General features: G+C 39.5%; 1 long non-coding RNA gene across 3 annotated transcripts in view; it reads right to left on the reverse strand.

Annotated features, from left to right (window-relative positions):
* Positions 1–16,911, reverse strand: part of LOC104693745 — a 109,422-nt gene that overhangs the window by 40,068 nt on the left and 52,443 nt on the right. For 2 of the 3 annotated variants that reach the window (XR_005602409.1, XR_002047341.2), the window contains exons 6-7: positions 8,935–9,013; positions 5,137–5,287 (exon numbers count right to left, since the gene is read on the reverse strand). This is a non-coding gene — a long non-coding RNA (uncharacterized LOC104693745). The remainder of the gene's footprint in view (positions 1–5,136; positions 5,288–8,934; positions 9,014–16,911) is intronic. The other variant, XR_752608.3, reaches the window with a different exon arrangement.

Below are 16,911 nucleotides of genomic sequence, written 5' to 3' on the forward strand. Positions count from 1 at the left end.
TTTTTGCAGGTAACATCATCCTTTTGGTCAGGCAGTTTTCTCCTTTGACTTATTTTATCAGAACTGGACTGTTAATTGGAGCCAGGGTTTGTCTCCCTTTGCTGAGAAATATAATTCTGTTATCACTGCAACCACATTCTTTCCTAGGTGGTTTCCACTTTGGCTTTAATTATTTAAAAAAATTTTTTAAATCCCATTAAATATAAAGTATTTCTTTACTTGGGTAAGCTGGATGGCCCTTTGGTCTAAACAGAGTTCTTTCATTTTGAGATTTCTGATATGCTAAACCTCTGTGAAAGTTTGATAAAAGGTAGCTTTGAGGCTTCTAATTAATTATGTACAAAAAGTTGACAGTACTCTACTGGGAGGTGTTCCTAATAATCCATGCATGTAATATAGTGGGAACATTGTTTATAAATATAAATGAATTGGAAGGTTTGTAACCTTGGAATAATAGAAGATGAGAAATCAAATCGTGGCTGGCAACCTCACAATTAAATGTCCCAAGATTAAATGACCTACTTGAAAGCTACATTTTTATCTTTGTTTTCCAGTAAGTAGAGGAAAAATAATCCCTGTAACAGCTCCTTTAAGCTCTTACTGAGAGTGAAGCAAGGAAATGTTTGTTTTAATATTTCATATCTCCCACAAATGAAAAGACACACTCTTACAGTTCAGCCTTGCTGGAAAAGGCACAGTTCACATCATGCTGAAAGGGAGGGTAGAGAAGGGGAGAGAGAAAGAAGGTGTCAATAAATTAGCTACAGAACAGTGGCTAAAGGACATTGAAAGTTACAGGTAAGGAAAGGAAAAGCAGTCACAAAACTGGAAAAGAAGGAAAAGAAAGGCTGTCTGTGGGGAAAGCATTAGGAATATTAAGAAAGCAAAATGAATCCAAAGGTGTAGAGGAAAGACCAATCTTCAGATTGAATTCACTTCTGTCATAGCATTTGGTGGATTGATAATCCTATTACTATTGGCCAGCAGGGATTTAAAAAACCCCACCATCATCAGAATTGCACCTGTTTTGCTTATGCTTGGCAGCAGTAGAACAGCCACCTCCTGGGGAAGGAACAGCCTATCAATAGCGCTGGGTAAGGTCACTCAGAACCACATGTTTGCAGCTACTGCTTCAGCTCTGATCTGCTGGCATCAATAAAAGAAACATCCACAACCTGAAAAATCACACTCCTGTCTGTTCTCATGAAACTTATAAAGTATCACCTTGATAGTCTTGAAGTTAAAGAAATTGAGAAAAGAAATCTACCTTTTAGTTCTTTTCTCTCAATGCCTGACTGTTTCAATGAGAGGCCCAACTCCTTCACAAGGCTACTGCAGTAATAAAGGGCTATATGTGGCACAAAGTGCCTTTAGATTGTTATAGGGAGAAAATCTGACTGAGCAAACCCCACTTTTCTCCTTGCTGCCCTTTGTTAGGCAGAAGTGATCACTCACTGCTGCTCTGCACCAGCAGCAGTGTTTGCCAGGCTGCTCCAAGCTGGCTCAGCCAGGCTGGCCCAAGGGCAGCACCACCCTGCTCAGACCTGCTTCCTGGATAGACCCTTATGCAACTTTTCATCTTTTGAAAAAGTGTTAATTTCAAAAGTCAGTGAACTCCCTTCAGCCCTTTCCAATCTTTGTGACAGCACTTAAAGCTTGAGGGCACTGGGATTACTTTTAAACATTAATTTCCATAGAAAACACTCCTGTTTTTCAGACACAGAAAACAAAATACTCAACCTGCTGCCTCCTCCTCTCTTCACTGGCATGTACAGCACAGCTCATATGATTTAAAAAATGCTCTGGACAGCAAAATTCCCAGGAGCCATGTTATAGGGTTTTGCTGCTGCCATTGACCAATGGACCAACAGATTTGGGAAAATGCTGTCCTGCTTTTCAAGAACGCTGAATAAAGAATGAAATATAATTCACAGCTAGCACTTTCATGTTCATTTTCAGTATGTCAGATGGGAATGCTCATTTAAGAAACAGATGATTTTATGTCTGATTTTGAAAGCAAAGCTCTGTTTGGGATCCATCTCCTCATTTCCATATGAGTCACAATAAGATGCAAAGCCCCAGAAGCACACAGTGGGCTGGAAACAGCAGCTGCTGAGTTAATCTCCAACCCGTTGTGATTCCTTTTGCTGCTATGCTTGTTGCTCCCAAGAGATTTTTATCAGGGTGGGCATTATAGTTAATGCTTCAGGGATATGGAGAAATATCTAGGGATAGTGGGCCTTGAATCTCTTTATGTTTATTTAACAGATGATTGCTATTTATTCATTTCTTGGGGTACTTTTTTTAATAATGCAAATGTTTGAAGAGAAGTACCTTGTTTTAGATTTCTGCTTAGGAAATTCAGGGAAGAAAACATGTGGCGGATATTTCATGACTGTATTTTTAACCTTCACATAGGAAAACTGAGAAGGAAATTTGCACTTCAAACTATAGCTGGAAACAAACCACCCACATACAGAGATAATACAACATCAAAAGGCCTGTGAAATATGCTGGCACATGCATATATGTTTAAAAGTGCACAAAAATGAAGAAATTGGGACCACAAAACTGAAGTTCTTTTCCAGCTGAAGTATTAGTTATAATAAGCAAAGCACAAAATTTTTTAGTCTTTAACTCAAGCTCTGCTGAAGTGATATGGTGAAAATGAATGTTTTTTGTCGTATTCAGATTGCTGAACATAAACATATCTGCTCACAGGATTGAGAATATTGAAAGATGCAAACATTACTCAGCCTCATTAATTCTATTTGGCCTGAAAATTGTTGTCTTGTGCTCTGGGGAATATGTTGTTTTATTAAAGCGAAAGTTCTGAAAATGCAGAATGGAAATGTTAATACCATACTGCTCATGATCTCAAGGCTCAGCACTGTTGTATTGAACACATCAGAAGCTTCTTGTTGACTTCTGCCAGGGTAACATGGCTGCAGGAGCAGTTCCACACACGATTCCCTCTCATTTTAACATGACAGCACAATGGCGAAAATGAAATTCTGCAGTGCGGGCTGACAGAGAGGTCAGAGCCACCACACGGCTGCAGGAGACAGCCCTGCCTTACCTTCTCTTGGTCAGCCATGGAGATTCCTGGAGGGGATAGGCTGGCACAGCTAAATACGTGGAAGGTTGGAGGCCAAATTAATGCCTTTGGGACTGTCCAGAGGAGATTGCTGCTACTGAAAAAACCTCCAGGAGCTTTTCTCTTCTCTTCTCTTCTCTTCTCTTCTCTCTACTGGCAGTTTCTCTCTTGGTCTTTCCTGGGTTTCTCTGTGAACTGGGATGAAGCCCTGTGTGTCCCAGGCTGTCAGAAATGGTGCAGTCCTGCTCTGCCCTCCACTCCTACCAGGTGGTGCCACCCCAGCACAGCATCCCAGGGATTTTTGTGACCTGAGTTGACTACTTTTGGCATATGGCCGCTGCTGAAGTACATTGCCAAAACCAGAATTTTTGACCTGAGTTTCTTTTTATAACTTTCCATTTGATGGGCTTTTATTTTATTCTGCAGCTGTTAAAGTGTAGGACATTAAAATGAAGGCTGGGAGTGCTGGAAAAATCCTGTACAGTGAGCTGTGCCCCAGTGCCTGAGGTCTCATTTTGAGGTAGATCTGTTATCAGACATGAAACTGGAAATACCAGCTCTCACTTGATGGGCTTTTCTTTGGTAGAGGAACAAAGGTACTAAGCATCTGTAGCTGATAGTCATTGCTATTTTTATATCAAAGCTTCCTTATCTCCTTGGCAAGTGATTCAGGGATTTTCTCTCTCTCCTAGGTGCCCCTGCAATATGTTTGTTGTAATCTCTCACATATCCTCATTACACTTTTTGCTCCACATTAATAAGAAATGAAGAAGTCAGGTTGCATTAATTTTCTTATCTTATCCAGCTCTTTTAAGAATTCCTCCCCAAAAAGTTAAATGCCCTCTTTTCACTTGACTTTCTCATTTCCCTTTCCTACAAGATTTTCTTCTCCATTTTGTGCTTACATTATCTCTGCTCTGTGACCTGAGCTGACCTCCCCAAAGCTTTTAACAGAATCATTAAATATGGTATTGTGAGCTTTCATATGTGCATTGCACACGCCAGCATTATTCTTAAATGAATAAATATACTTCTGCTTAGTTTTTAATCCTTTTCTTACATCTCCCTCCCTCCCCATGTTTTTATGCAAGTGGGTTTGCTTTATCTGTCCCAGCAGACGCTGTGAGCTGTGATGGTCTCTCGTTAGCACTTCTGCCGGTATCTACTGGCTGTAGCAGATCTGATCTGCACTCCTGCAAAGGCCAGCTCTGATGCTTCACTTTGGCTGTGACATGCAGGCAGAAGCTGTGATATTTGGATTTGGACTCGGATTTTAAGTCCTACAGAGTTCAGGCTATCTTGGGTCTTCCCAGTATAACAATAAAGGCTGGAAGTAAAATAGGAATTGAGGTAGCTCTCATTCTAATGATAAGGAAGCTCAAAAGTCTTTAGTTTGGCACCAACTTCTTCTATGAGAAACAAGTTAGTTTCCAATTGACAATTTATCAGTCTTTGTGTCCTTGATTAACAAACACTGGCTTTTGTAATGAGATGGGGAACACTGCTCAGAGCCATGTGACTTTGTGAAATGTTAATGTGTTTCCTTCTCTGTACCAAAGGGGAAAAAAAAGTGAAGGCATGTTCTTTGGTAATGTACAACTGTATTTCCAGGTAACTCTGACATGATCTCAGAAAAAATGTTACCAAAGGGGAAAATAGCACCTCTGTGCCCCCCCCTCCCCCCGACTACTAAGAACCAGGCCATGCAAAACTGACACAAAAAAACTTTCCTTTGCCTGGGAAAATGTCCTAAAATATCTCTGAAACACCACAGGATTAATTGCTCTATCATGTCAAAGATACCAGGGAACTTTGGTAAAGTGCTGATGCAAAATACTATGGGATGGCTACAATAACTGCTTTTGGGTCACATTTTAGTCCTTGCCTACAGTACTGCTCTTTGAATCCCATTTCACAGACCCTAAAGTGGATGTAAGCAATGCTGTAATCCCCACCATCTAGAAAAAAGGCTGGTGTATGATAGAAAACCAACAACAACTTGTCTCCCTCCTTCAAAGATAATTTCATAATCCACTGACCTGTAGGAGTCCGAGATGCCAAAAGATGAGGGGGCATGGCTGCAAAGTGACTTGGTCAATCGCAGGAGCCCACAAGACCCAGAGGAAATGAAAATGCTGCTCAGAGCATGAACTGAATATCCTTTCATCTGCTGGCACTGGAGAGACCAGCCTGCAAGTGAAAAAGGTACATTGACAGCTGTAAGCCTTTTGCTCAGTGCTTCCATGTTTCTAAAGCAATTCCTTCAAAACATAGAGCTCCTGGATTCTTTTTTATGAGCTCAGTTATCAGGTACTTTGTTGGTGTGTTCCCTGCTCTTTGTGAGCAGCAAGTGGTGAGAATACAAACCAAAGTGCTGCTTCTCAGCCTATGCCTTTAGTGAATCAGGTTTTTACATCAGTTTTCTGTCTATTCACTTTCAGGTCTTAGGGGTTTTTTTTAAAGTGTATTTTGCTACAGCTCAAACTAAAAAATTCTCCATTCCATTCCTGGTGCTTTGGCATAGCCTCCAGCCTCCTGCAGTGAATTGTGTCTGAAGCAGCTTCGATCCACAATATATCTCCTATCTCACTTCAGCTGCTCTCCATTTTCTTTTGAACTCTGAACCAATAATCACAATTCTTGGAAGGACTTTCTTTTATGCATATGCTAAAAGTATGCTTTTAACCAGGGACTTCTGCCTGCATGTTCTGTGAAAGACAGTGAAAAAGGGGACAGGGAAGCATGGTGGGAATTTTCTCCCCCTTTTGAAGTCCTGCAGGGATGTGCTGCTTTGGAGGGATAGCACTGCCCACCACTGAGGCTGTGTTGAGTTGGATGGTGTGTGTGTGTCCATATGCAAACAAAGATGCTCCCCTTCCCTTAGCAGCTGTCTAGTCAGGAATCCAGCCACTGCCATCAGCTCATTTTTATACAGGATGCAGGTAGGGGAAGGGCAAAACCATAGCCTGTCACCTTGTCCTCTCAGTGCCAGGAAGGGCCAGAAAGTGTTGAGCTGGGAAGGAAGATGATGATCAGATGTGACTCCCAGCTTGCCAGAGCCCTGCACCACCCAGCCCTTGCTCTGCTTGTCCTGATCAGAGGCCTACACTGCAAGGAGCAGGCAGCAGATCTTCCCTTTCTCCTGGGAGGAAAGTCTCATCAGTCCTTGTTCTCCCCAAGAACTATAACTGTAGGATTAGGATTTTGTCTTTTTTTTTTTAATGTAACTTTCAATTTTTTGCATTAGTTGGAAGAACATTGAATACAATATGTTCTGATCTTCTTGTCATGCTTATATACATTATCTACATTTTGTTCTTCATTTATAAACATTATCTGTGTACACTGTACTTCCCTCACAGTTCCGTAGTTGTTTTAAGTTGCATAAGCATGCAATCTCATTTAAGTCCTGGACACTTATCCATGTATACTGCTTCTGAAAACAGTACTGCTGCCTTTTACTGTGTCATAAAATTGTGTTTATCTTAAAATAGAAATTCAAATTTTGTTCTAAACACCTTTGCAGGTGTTAAAATCAGTGTTTTAAATACCAATTCATCAAGTATTGGGAAGTCTGCCTCTCCTAACCAGCATGTTACAAGGATCGTGAGCCTCTTGCAGGGATTTCTGGGGGATGTGTGGTGCTTCTGAGTGTGTGCAAAATTAGATGAGATAGATTTGGGGCAGCATTTCCTTTTTACTGCCTAGACCCACAATACCTTGTTATCCTGTTGGCTGCCTTCAAGTGTTGCACTGAGTAATTCTCTGGAGTGAAAGCTGATGCTGTTGTGGGAGATAATTACAAACTGGGGTGTTCTTTACACGCATGGGTATAAGGCCACCTTCTAAGGGTGAGAATTTTTATTTCCTAGGACTTTTCTGGTTGGTTCTCAGCTAGGGCCAGAAGCAGTAAAGAGCAAAACTCTGGATAAGGAGACTCACATCCAGAGTTTGTGTTCCCTCTGTTTGTTCAAAAGGAGAAGAATAGCCAAAACAATTGGTTTGAAGGATTTAGGATTATTAGTACTGTGCTAAGGTTGCCAGGCCATTTCTTCTCATGTAAATATAAACACTGATCATAAATGGAAAAGTCTGCAGGAACTACAGATTAGGAACTTAAACGGTTAACTTGTTGGGCTTCATGCCCCCCCTCTCCAAAAGAGAAGGAAGGGGCCTATCATGGATGTGAACAAAGTAAATGTCAAGAAAAGGGAGAAAAATGAATGAATGAATATTTGCATATGTAGAGGAGAGAAAATCTTGGGCAATTTTCTTATGGCATTTCTTTGCTCTTGAGATGAATTTTAAATAACAGGAAGTAATTCCTTCTAGGGTTTTCTGTAAATGATGATTTATATATTTTTGCCTCAAGGCAATTCCTGTGATATATAGATAAAAATATATCAATATTTGTGCAGATACATCTGCTATAGTTGATTCATATTTCTTCAATTAAAAATGTATTCTTGATGCAAACATTTTCTAAAAGTTGTCATGTTCCCCCATTCATCTCCCGTTGCATCCTCCAGTTTTCTTACACTTAACAAGTTATTTTTATTAAAAGAAAATGTTTGCAAATGTTCTGGGGATTTTTGTTAAGTAGTTAAGAGTCAGTAATAAATTAATGTATTTTTATATTGTTTCAATGTCAACTCATGACTTATGTTGACACTGCAATCCTGTAGACTCACTTCTAAAGGAAGCAACAAGTCTGGCAGAGGATCTTAACTCGCAAACAGCTTACACAAGTCAGTCCCAGTCACAGGCAGTGACACTGTTCTGGAATACTGCAAGTCCCAGCTGCAGATTAATTGAAGATCTGTACCCTTTCCTTCATGGGTGTGATTTGTGGTAAAAAAGAGCAATGCCATTCATAACACAGTGCACCTATTCCAGCTTTCCATTTCCATACATCTGTGCTATTGAAAGCAAATCTGCTGTTCCTCTTTAGTGGGATACTCAGCCAGCCTTGGATGAAACAATGTTTTACACAAATCCGGAAGGAATATGTAAATACTCTTTTAACACCCTAAATAAAAGGAGCACAGTATTCAACTCTACAGCCAAATACAATGGTAGGTTATATATATATATATAGATATATATTTCAATGGCTCCCATCTTTTGGTATTTGTTTGTACTTTTGGCCAATTGTTCTTGAAGCATGTTCTTGTACTTTCTTGACTTTCTGTATGCTTTAAAATTAGGTACATATATAATTCAAACTAAGAAAAACACAAGCTGACTTTGATCAAAGAATAATAACTTTCTAAGGATTTCTCAAGCTCATAGCAATTTCCTCAAATGAACGCATAACATAAACAGATGAGTTTAAAAAACCTTACATTTTTGGTTACAAGAGGCTGGATGTTGTACAACCTTTTTGCTGGTGTTTTCAAGACCCTTAGGAAAATTTTCATTTTTTCCCCCAGTTCAAACCAGAACTGGGTTTTCCATCAGGAATGTTTTAGTTTATTTGAAAATAAATCTTGGGGAAGTTGGTGAGATGCCTGCATACTATCCCAGAAAATAAAAAAAAAAAAAAATTTTGGAAATATTCAAATGTTAGTCTTTCATACAAAGCTCTTTTTTGAACAGACTGCATTCTGTCTTTCTGCTTCCCTTGTCTTTTTATAGATCACCATATTATGCTTCTGTATAGAGATAAAACATTTACTTCTCACTTTCATGTGATAAATAAAAGAACCGGCTTCCCATTTTCAATAATTCTGCTTCCCCAGTCATTTCCAACTGTTAATTAATGAGTGCGATCAAATAATTTCTGTAACATTATTTTAAGACATTGCTCAGCATAATTTTGAACTCAGAAGTCATACCAGTTCTGCAGCAACCTGTCAGATGAATGCTGAAGTGATTGGCTCCCTTGGAGGTAATCCCTGTTGCCATCACGGATCCCTGTCAAGGAGAACAGAGCACAGTGGGCCTCACCAGCTCCTTGCTAAACTAGAGAGTAAAATAAGGACCATGCTAAAAGAGTGAAACACTGGTCGAAATAAAGTAAAGCAGCATTAAACCCTTCTAAGCTTGTGCTTCTTTTGGGTCTTGCTAATGGGCATTTTAGTCCCTGACTCCCTGCCAGTAAGGTAAGTCAGGGTCATTCTGCCTCCTTCCCAGCTGTGCTGCTGGAGCAGACACAGGCTGCAGCCAGTTCCTGGCCAGCCATGGGTGTCAGGAACAGGAGTCTGTGCTCTGTTCCTGGATCCTGGGCTGTCCATCAGATGGTGTCTGAAGTGAGTGAGTTTGCCATGTGTTCTGGGAAGGAGTCATTGGAAGGAACAGGACGTTCAGTTTTCAAAGGATTGGGTTTGTGACTTGTGAAGTTTCTCACTATTACAGATAATCCTAAGTTTTAGTTTCTTTTGTTTCAAAGGTAACAGAGGAAGAGCTAAAATACACTATAAATTGAAATAAGGAGCAGGTCTCCAGATTCTTCGTAGGAGAGGTATTGCTGTTGTGCACAGGGTAGAATGTGCTGTACTTTCCCTTTTCTCATTCCATGAGCCTTTAGTGATGAACAGACATATATCTTAAAAGTATTGCATTTGCTTCAGTAAAGCTGGATGTAGTGATACCAGAAACGGGTTCTGCAGGCTGTTGAAGAGATTTTTCATTGAAACTGGCAGTCATATTGGGAACCAGCTGTTGGCTGTAGGTAGATCATTTTAAAGTATTTTTGAAAAAGCTAGAGGACAATTCTAAATTTCTATAGCACAAGCCAAGATAATTCCCTGAGCAGTCTAACCAAGAAAATTGCACAGGTCCTTGACACAATACTACCAGATTTGATACAGCTTTTCTCTGTGATCCCTTGTACTGCAGAATTAAAGAAAGTGTAATGAATTCTGTGTGGGTATTGTAATTGGTACGCAGGGTGTGAAGGAAAAAAGTATATAGAATATGGTCAGGTAAAGTCTCGGGAAATAGTAAAACGTCCCTGGTTTATGGAGCCTGTCAAGGTGCTCTACTGCAGCTGGCCATCGTAATGATAAAATACATTTTATGTGATCACAGGCAAGTTCTCTCTGTGTTGAGCAAATCCCTCTGAGCTTTATAGATACAGTTGTATTTATCTACATTAAAGGCTGCTTGGAGACCTTGAGGTCTTTGTGTGAAACTCGTTACTGTAGGAAGTCAAAATATTATTATGCAATCTTAAGAATAAAACCTAACTCCAACTCCCTGGGTGTTACCAGCTCAGAGAACTTTACCCAGGTGAATGACATTGAAGTGATGTGAATACAATTGTTCTGATAAAGTAAATAAGCTACCACATTTGTGGTTTAAGAAGGATTTAAACAAGTAAGGTGCCAGCTTCTCCTATTCCAGTCAGTTTAACATGAAAGCAGAAGCTGCTCCCCACCTTTCAGGTAAGCCAAAGTATATTATATAGTGTGTTTTGAGTAATAATTATTCACAGCTTTGGCAAATAAAAATAGGGTACCCCTAATTTTGTATGAAACACATTCCAAATAAATACTAATCTTACTGTTAGAAACTTCTTCACTTAGGATTTCTCTTAGAAGTCTACGTCTTGTACGTGACTAAGACATAGAATCTTCAAAAATTAATATTAAAATAGCTGTATGTTTTGGAACAATAAATTAGGAACTATGGTACATTATAATAAAAGTAGTCTTCATTTGCATGTGCTAATTAATTTCTACTTTATTACATCAACATTTGGGAGTAGTAGCCTTATTAACAGGAATGAGTTTGCTTATAGTCTGAAACTAAACACTGAACAAACTCAGTGAAGGTGACCCTTTTTCCTTTCAATTATCAAGGTTAATTAAAATATTAATTAGGTCAATTTTTTACCTTTGACTAGGAGAATTTACCTTCCTTCAGCTTTGACACAGAACCAAAATCTGCAGTGAAAGATTTTGCCTTCTCTACTAAACTCAGTAGTTTTGTAACATCCTTCCTAAAAACTCTTCCATGTTTTTGCTACTCAGAGGATGTCAGATTACTGAACTCAAATTAGAGACTGTGTATTTGCTTTATCTTGTCATTATCCTTTTCCTGGTCTAATTCAATAATGGAATCTGGTTTTATGAAATAGTTTAGCAATTTAACAGGAAACAGCTTAAAAAATATTTGGTTTCTGTTCTTTTCATGTACTGTCATTATAGTTGCAGTTATAATCTAGAGCACTGACATGAGTCATCAATAGAATATTACCTTTATTTCTGATTTGCTTTTTCCCATAATCAGCTTGATTTCTGTTCTTTGGCTCTTACAATTAAAGTAAGGAATATCTGAGGACATTCATTTTGCTCAGATTTTCTGCTGCTGTCTGGTACATTCTAAAAGCATTAACTATGGTTTAATCCTGAGTGGCACGAAGGCCCCAACTTCATAGATGTGCTCAGGGTAAGCACAGGCATTCTCCTCAGGAGCTTGTAGGCCAAATAAACACGGGTTAATTGGCAAATACTAAAAGGTCTGGAAAACAAATAATTATCTCATTTACTGGTGGGTAACAGAAATTTTAATTGATCTGCCCTCTGTGACAAATCTGTGCCTGGATCAATAGTTTAATCTGAGTCTGAAATTTATTGCCTTAATGAGAAGGACACCTTATTTCAGCTGTAATATGACCCTTTCCTGATTAAGCAGACTGAGACAGCATTAGTAGTTAACTTCTGCAACCTTCTGCCTCTTAGCAATTAACAGAGGGACTAATTCTGCAAAGTAAGGAAGGCTTTCTGGGTGGTGGCAAAATATTTCTTCCATTGCCGAGGAGTTTGAACTCTTGGTGATAATAATAACAATAATAATACAGAAATTCTGATGTATTGTCTGCTTAAACATGAGAAATAAAAGTGCCAGGTCAAATAGGCAAGGATTAGGAATTGTTTGCATCCAGATCACAAGAGATAATTAAGCATCTTGACTCCACTTTGTCACTGGAAGGTATAAAGGCATCCTGATGGGACAGCTTCCAAAGGAAAATTCTGGTTGGTCACATTTAACTCTGATGATCCACTTGCTTTCTCTGCTCACACACTTCTGCTATTCCCACATTGCATATTTCTTCTCATTTTTATTTCAGACATAGCCTTCTTCTATGTCTCTCTGCTTTCAAAGCATTTGAGATTGTCTCTGTCAGGAGTACATCAATAGTGCCGTTGTAACCCTATCTCCCTCTTCTGTGCAGCTCCAATCTTCAGGGCCTGGCTGGTGCTTTACTGCAGCCCACTCATCATCAGCCTAAAGGGGTGTGTGCTGCTATCTCAGTACTGCACACAGAAGCACCTCTCAGCTGCACCTTTTCCAAGTGTGATTATTAGCCCCCTGCATCAGAAATGAGTTCAGAGAAGAAAAATGGACCCTGTTCTCCCTGGAGCACCCAACACTCCAAAATCCGAGTCATTGTCTGTAAAGGTCTCGTACCTTGGTGAGTAGCTCCTTTTGTTTAACCTGTCATAGCCATTCTAGGAGCAGAATGGCCTTTTTTATTTTAGCATGACTGACAGGCAGCCAGTAGGCTCATCAACCTCAGTGAACTCTGCTTCTATATGAAGATCCATTTGACAGAAACCTTGAACTCTTTCAGCATAACAAAAGTGACTAAAATATTTAATATTCTGCCTTAAGCAGGAGGAGCAGTCCAGAAAGCATCAACATTTCTGCTGGGCTATTTGCTTAATAGAAGAGAGATCCAACTAAATGTGATTGTTTTCCTTATCTCAAGGCTATCAGAGATAGGGATCTTTAGTTATCATAATCTCCCTATGAGCAGTTAAAAGAGGACTTTACACATATATAGATATGTATATATATAAAGAAAGTTGCAAGAAAAGTTTAAATAGAACTCCCTTAAAATTTCCTTTTCCCCATTTCTTATAATTTTCTTCCATATAAAGAAAATTCATTTTTTAAATTGAGATCATCAAAATCTCCTTTCCCACTCAAATTATCATATCTTAGCTAGCTTTTAGCTATTGAGCATTCTGTTTTTCCTCCATCTACTAGTTTGCACCTTTGCATTATTTCCTGCTTTCACATCATCACTCCATATTTGCACTCCTTTGCCTTCCTGTGGTTTCTCAACTGTCATATCTTCAATATAAGAAAATCCACTGTCTTTCTCCTTGGCTATTATAAACTACATATGTTATTTCCTTTCAGTATTAAAAGCAGGAGTGTAATAAAATTCAAATATTTGTTACTTCATCAGAGATGAAGACCAAATAAATATGTCCATAACTATGCCCTTACATTTCACTGCCCATGGCATTGGGTAATAAAAAAAGATAGAGCAAGTTGTTTTCTTTTGTGAGCAATACTCAAGAACATCACAGTCAGTAAAATACAGCAAACTGGCAGGTAATAGCTTGGAATTTTGTTGGAAAGTATCTCAGATCCACCTTTCTTTACACTGTGGTGAGAGTCTGTCTTCCCTGTGCCTAAAGCTCAAGCAATCTGCAGGTATCACCTGAGGGATTCCAGCTGAGGAGGCTGCACTCTGCTTTGGTGCCACTTGTTCTGCTGACCTGTTTCCTTTTGCTGGTGGAAATTAGGGTACACTGGCACACCATGTAATCACAGGGCTCTCTCTGTGCAGTACAAGTCACAGGAAAGGAGCTTACATTTTTCTTTTAATGAGTGAAACCTGTTGAAGCATGTAGGGTCCTGGCTTGTCAGCTCCCTGCTTCTGTGGCTTAGCTTTGGTGCCTTGCCTTGTCCTCAGATGAGTCCCAAAGGTCACTTGCCTACACACCAAGCAAATGTCTTGTTTGTTAGCAGAAGGGGAACACTTCTGCTAAACTGCTGTGTAACCCTAAAAATGGAGCTAGAGGTAATAAAATCATGATAATTTCAGTCATTTTTTTATTCTTGCACTGAGTATTTAGCAAGAGCTTTGAGGCTTGGAAATATTCTTGCCAGGCTAGTCACTTCTTGCCATATTCAAAATGTTTTTGAATGCAGTAAACAAAGCCCTTTAAAAACTCAGGAAAAATGGAAATTTACGGTTATTTATGGAATTGCAATGGGTCAGTTCCATTTTCCCCATCTACATCTGTAGAGAGTCATGATCACAGTAATACAGGTATGGGTGAAATATTTGTGTATTGACAAGAGAAGATGAGCGTCCAGCATCAATTTACAGTGACCAAAACTGGGAACAGACTTGAGTTTGACTGGGAGTGAAGATAAACCCAGAGGCCTGGGCACCACTGCCTAACTCTGCAAACACAACTGAATTAAGGTGGAGGGAGTTGTATGATCAGTAGTACATGGACAACACCAAAATGAACACATCAGGTATATAAGCCTCCCAATCATAGCCAACTTATATTTTTTTCCCTGTAATTAAACCTTTGTTTTATGGTTTATTAACTCACCATGCCCACAGAGAGGTGCTTTTGCAGGGAAAGCCACCAAGAATTACAACTGTGTGACTAGAGTGCATTTTTTAAATACAAGTCAAGATAATTTTGCAAATGGACAGTGCCTTCTCATTGAAAATTTAATCACTCTGTACATGGGGTTGATAGCTCGAGCAGAGCTAATGTCTCCATTCATTTATCCTTTCATCTTGGGATGTTGCAGCTCAGTATGGAAGAACTTCAGAAATCAGTGCAGTGACTTTGGCAATTATCACAATATTTACTGTGTTTCATGTGAACAAGACTGATTTATATGGTCTGCAGGCAGCCTGAAGGAATGGCCTACTCAATTTCCTTTCCCCTGGTGCAAGTTCAGGATCAATGCAGAAGACAAAAGGACCTCTACTACCCCAGTACCCTGCATTCATTCTTCAGGCAGACTGATCTCCAGTTTGCCGCAGGGTACCAAAGAGCTGGTAGCAGGTACTGCACTAGAACAGTCTTCACAAACTCAGTCAGATGGTGCCTATTCTGCTGGATTTCACTGAGAAATGATGACCCAGATGTAGCAATGAAGATTTCCTCTGCGCAGTGAATATTCCCCGTTCCTTTGAATATGTATTTTAAAGTTAGAAATTAATAGGAAACTTTACAGTGTTTTCCCTAAGTTATCTTAAAACCTGAAAGAATGCTTCTCTGTGTGACATACATTGCAAAAACACAGGCATTTGCCTGACATTCAGTGTCCTTTTAACTACCTGCTCTTGGCTGACTGCATTTAGCTGCTTTTCTTTATGACTACTAGAAGGTTCAGACATTTTACCGCTTCACTCCCAGTCTAAGATCCCTTTTTTTTGCAGCTCAGAGTAATTGTGTGAAACGGCTTTCCATTCACTTTTATCAAAATATGGAGCCCTGCTGGGGCAGCAGCAGATCAGCAACACGAGTGATCTCTCTGGGCTGATAGGATGCACCCACTGCTCCTCATGCCCTCATCCCTCAGCTCAGTGAAAGGGGGACTGCAGAAAACTCCACTAATACACAAATGCAACTTGTTCATTTGGGGGAGGGGAGCTTGCTTGTGGTTTGTTGTTGTGGTTTGTTGTTTTGAAAGGCAAAACAAAGCAACACAGCCTTGTTTGAGGGAGCATCAGAATTCAAATGCAGAATTCTTGTCAATTAGCCCCCCTTGGAGCAATGCACAGTTTGTTCCTTTAACGATATCCTACTACTTTTGTGGAATCTTAACCAAGAGGATGGCCTCATTTTTCTGTACCAACACATTCAAGAAGGAAAGTTGTATTGCAAGTACAGTAGTGACACATGATGAGTGAAAAGAAGCCTGGACTACCTTGGTCTCTGAGTGAGAGAGGGAAAGATGAAGGGACAAACCCAAAGTCACCCTGAGCCTGTAGAAAGCTGGCTGTAAGCATAACCTAGACATAATGATCAGACAAGTCTGTGCATCTGTGGACAAATCTGGGGATAAAAATTAATGTACTTATTCTAAAGAGAAGGAGCTGTTAAAGAGAGCTAGATATCTTCATTAGGAAAGGAAAACATACCTGAAAATTTTTAATGGGCACACCAAGAGACTGGAATTATAAAACATTCCTGACTAACTCACCAGGATATTGAGAAGAGTTTGTATTCTGCAACAGAACTTGGGACAATTTGTGCTACTTTCTTGTAATAAAACACCATAAAGAAAGAAATGGTAATTACATGCACTTCCTTTACATGCAGCTGACAGATACTTTTAAGTACTGCAACAGCTTGCTAATGCACCCCTAGTATTTGAATAAATACGTGAAGTAAATACGTTGATGAAACCTCTCCTAAACTGCCAGGTGGGCAAGGGGCTATTATGAAAGTATCATAACTTGCTCAGTTTTGTCTTTGTACAAGCTGTTGCTGAGCAGGTCTGTATGTGACCGGATCAGAGATCACGGGCAGACACAGAGGTTCAAGGAAAACTGCAGTTAGCTTCATGATAGAAATTCACATGGGCTGCACCAGAATATCAAGACCAAATATGCCAAGGTAAATTCCTGTGAGTTGCAATTTAGTTTTCAGTGATTTATATGAGACTACTACAACTGTAATCTTCCTCACCAATTTTTTTGGAGGTCATTTGGAGGGCAATCTGAAGAACTATTTGTTGCTGACTCAAACATCACAATATGAAAATCCTAGATGCAGTCTTACAAGATTGTGTGTTTTAAAAGATACTGCTATCAATTAGAGGACAAATTTCATCATTAAAAAAAAAATCCCACAGTGAAACCTATAACTTTGTTTGTAAGGTGTAGTAATTCTCAGAGCAGACAGCATGTTAGAGCCAGGCTATGCTGTATTTCTCCTCCCTGTCTCCTAAAGGAACCAGCACTGAATTGAGCACCTTTTGCATTCTGGGCTTCTCACAAATTCAAATAATGATCCCAGTCTGATTTGTTT

The sequence above is a fragment of the Corvus cornix genome, chromosome 7, assembly GCF_000738735.6.
Source record: "Corvus cornix cornix isolate S_Up_H32 chromosome 7, ASM73873v5, whole genome shotgun sequence".
Classification (NCBI taxonomy): Eukaryota; Metazoa; Chordata; class Aves; order Passeriformes; family Corvidae; genus Corvus; species Corvus cornix.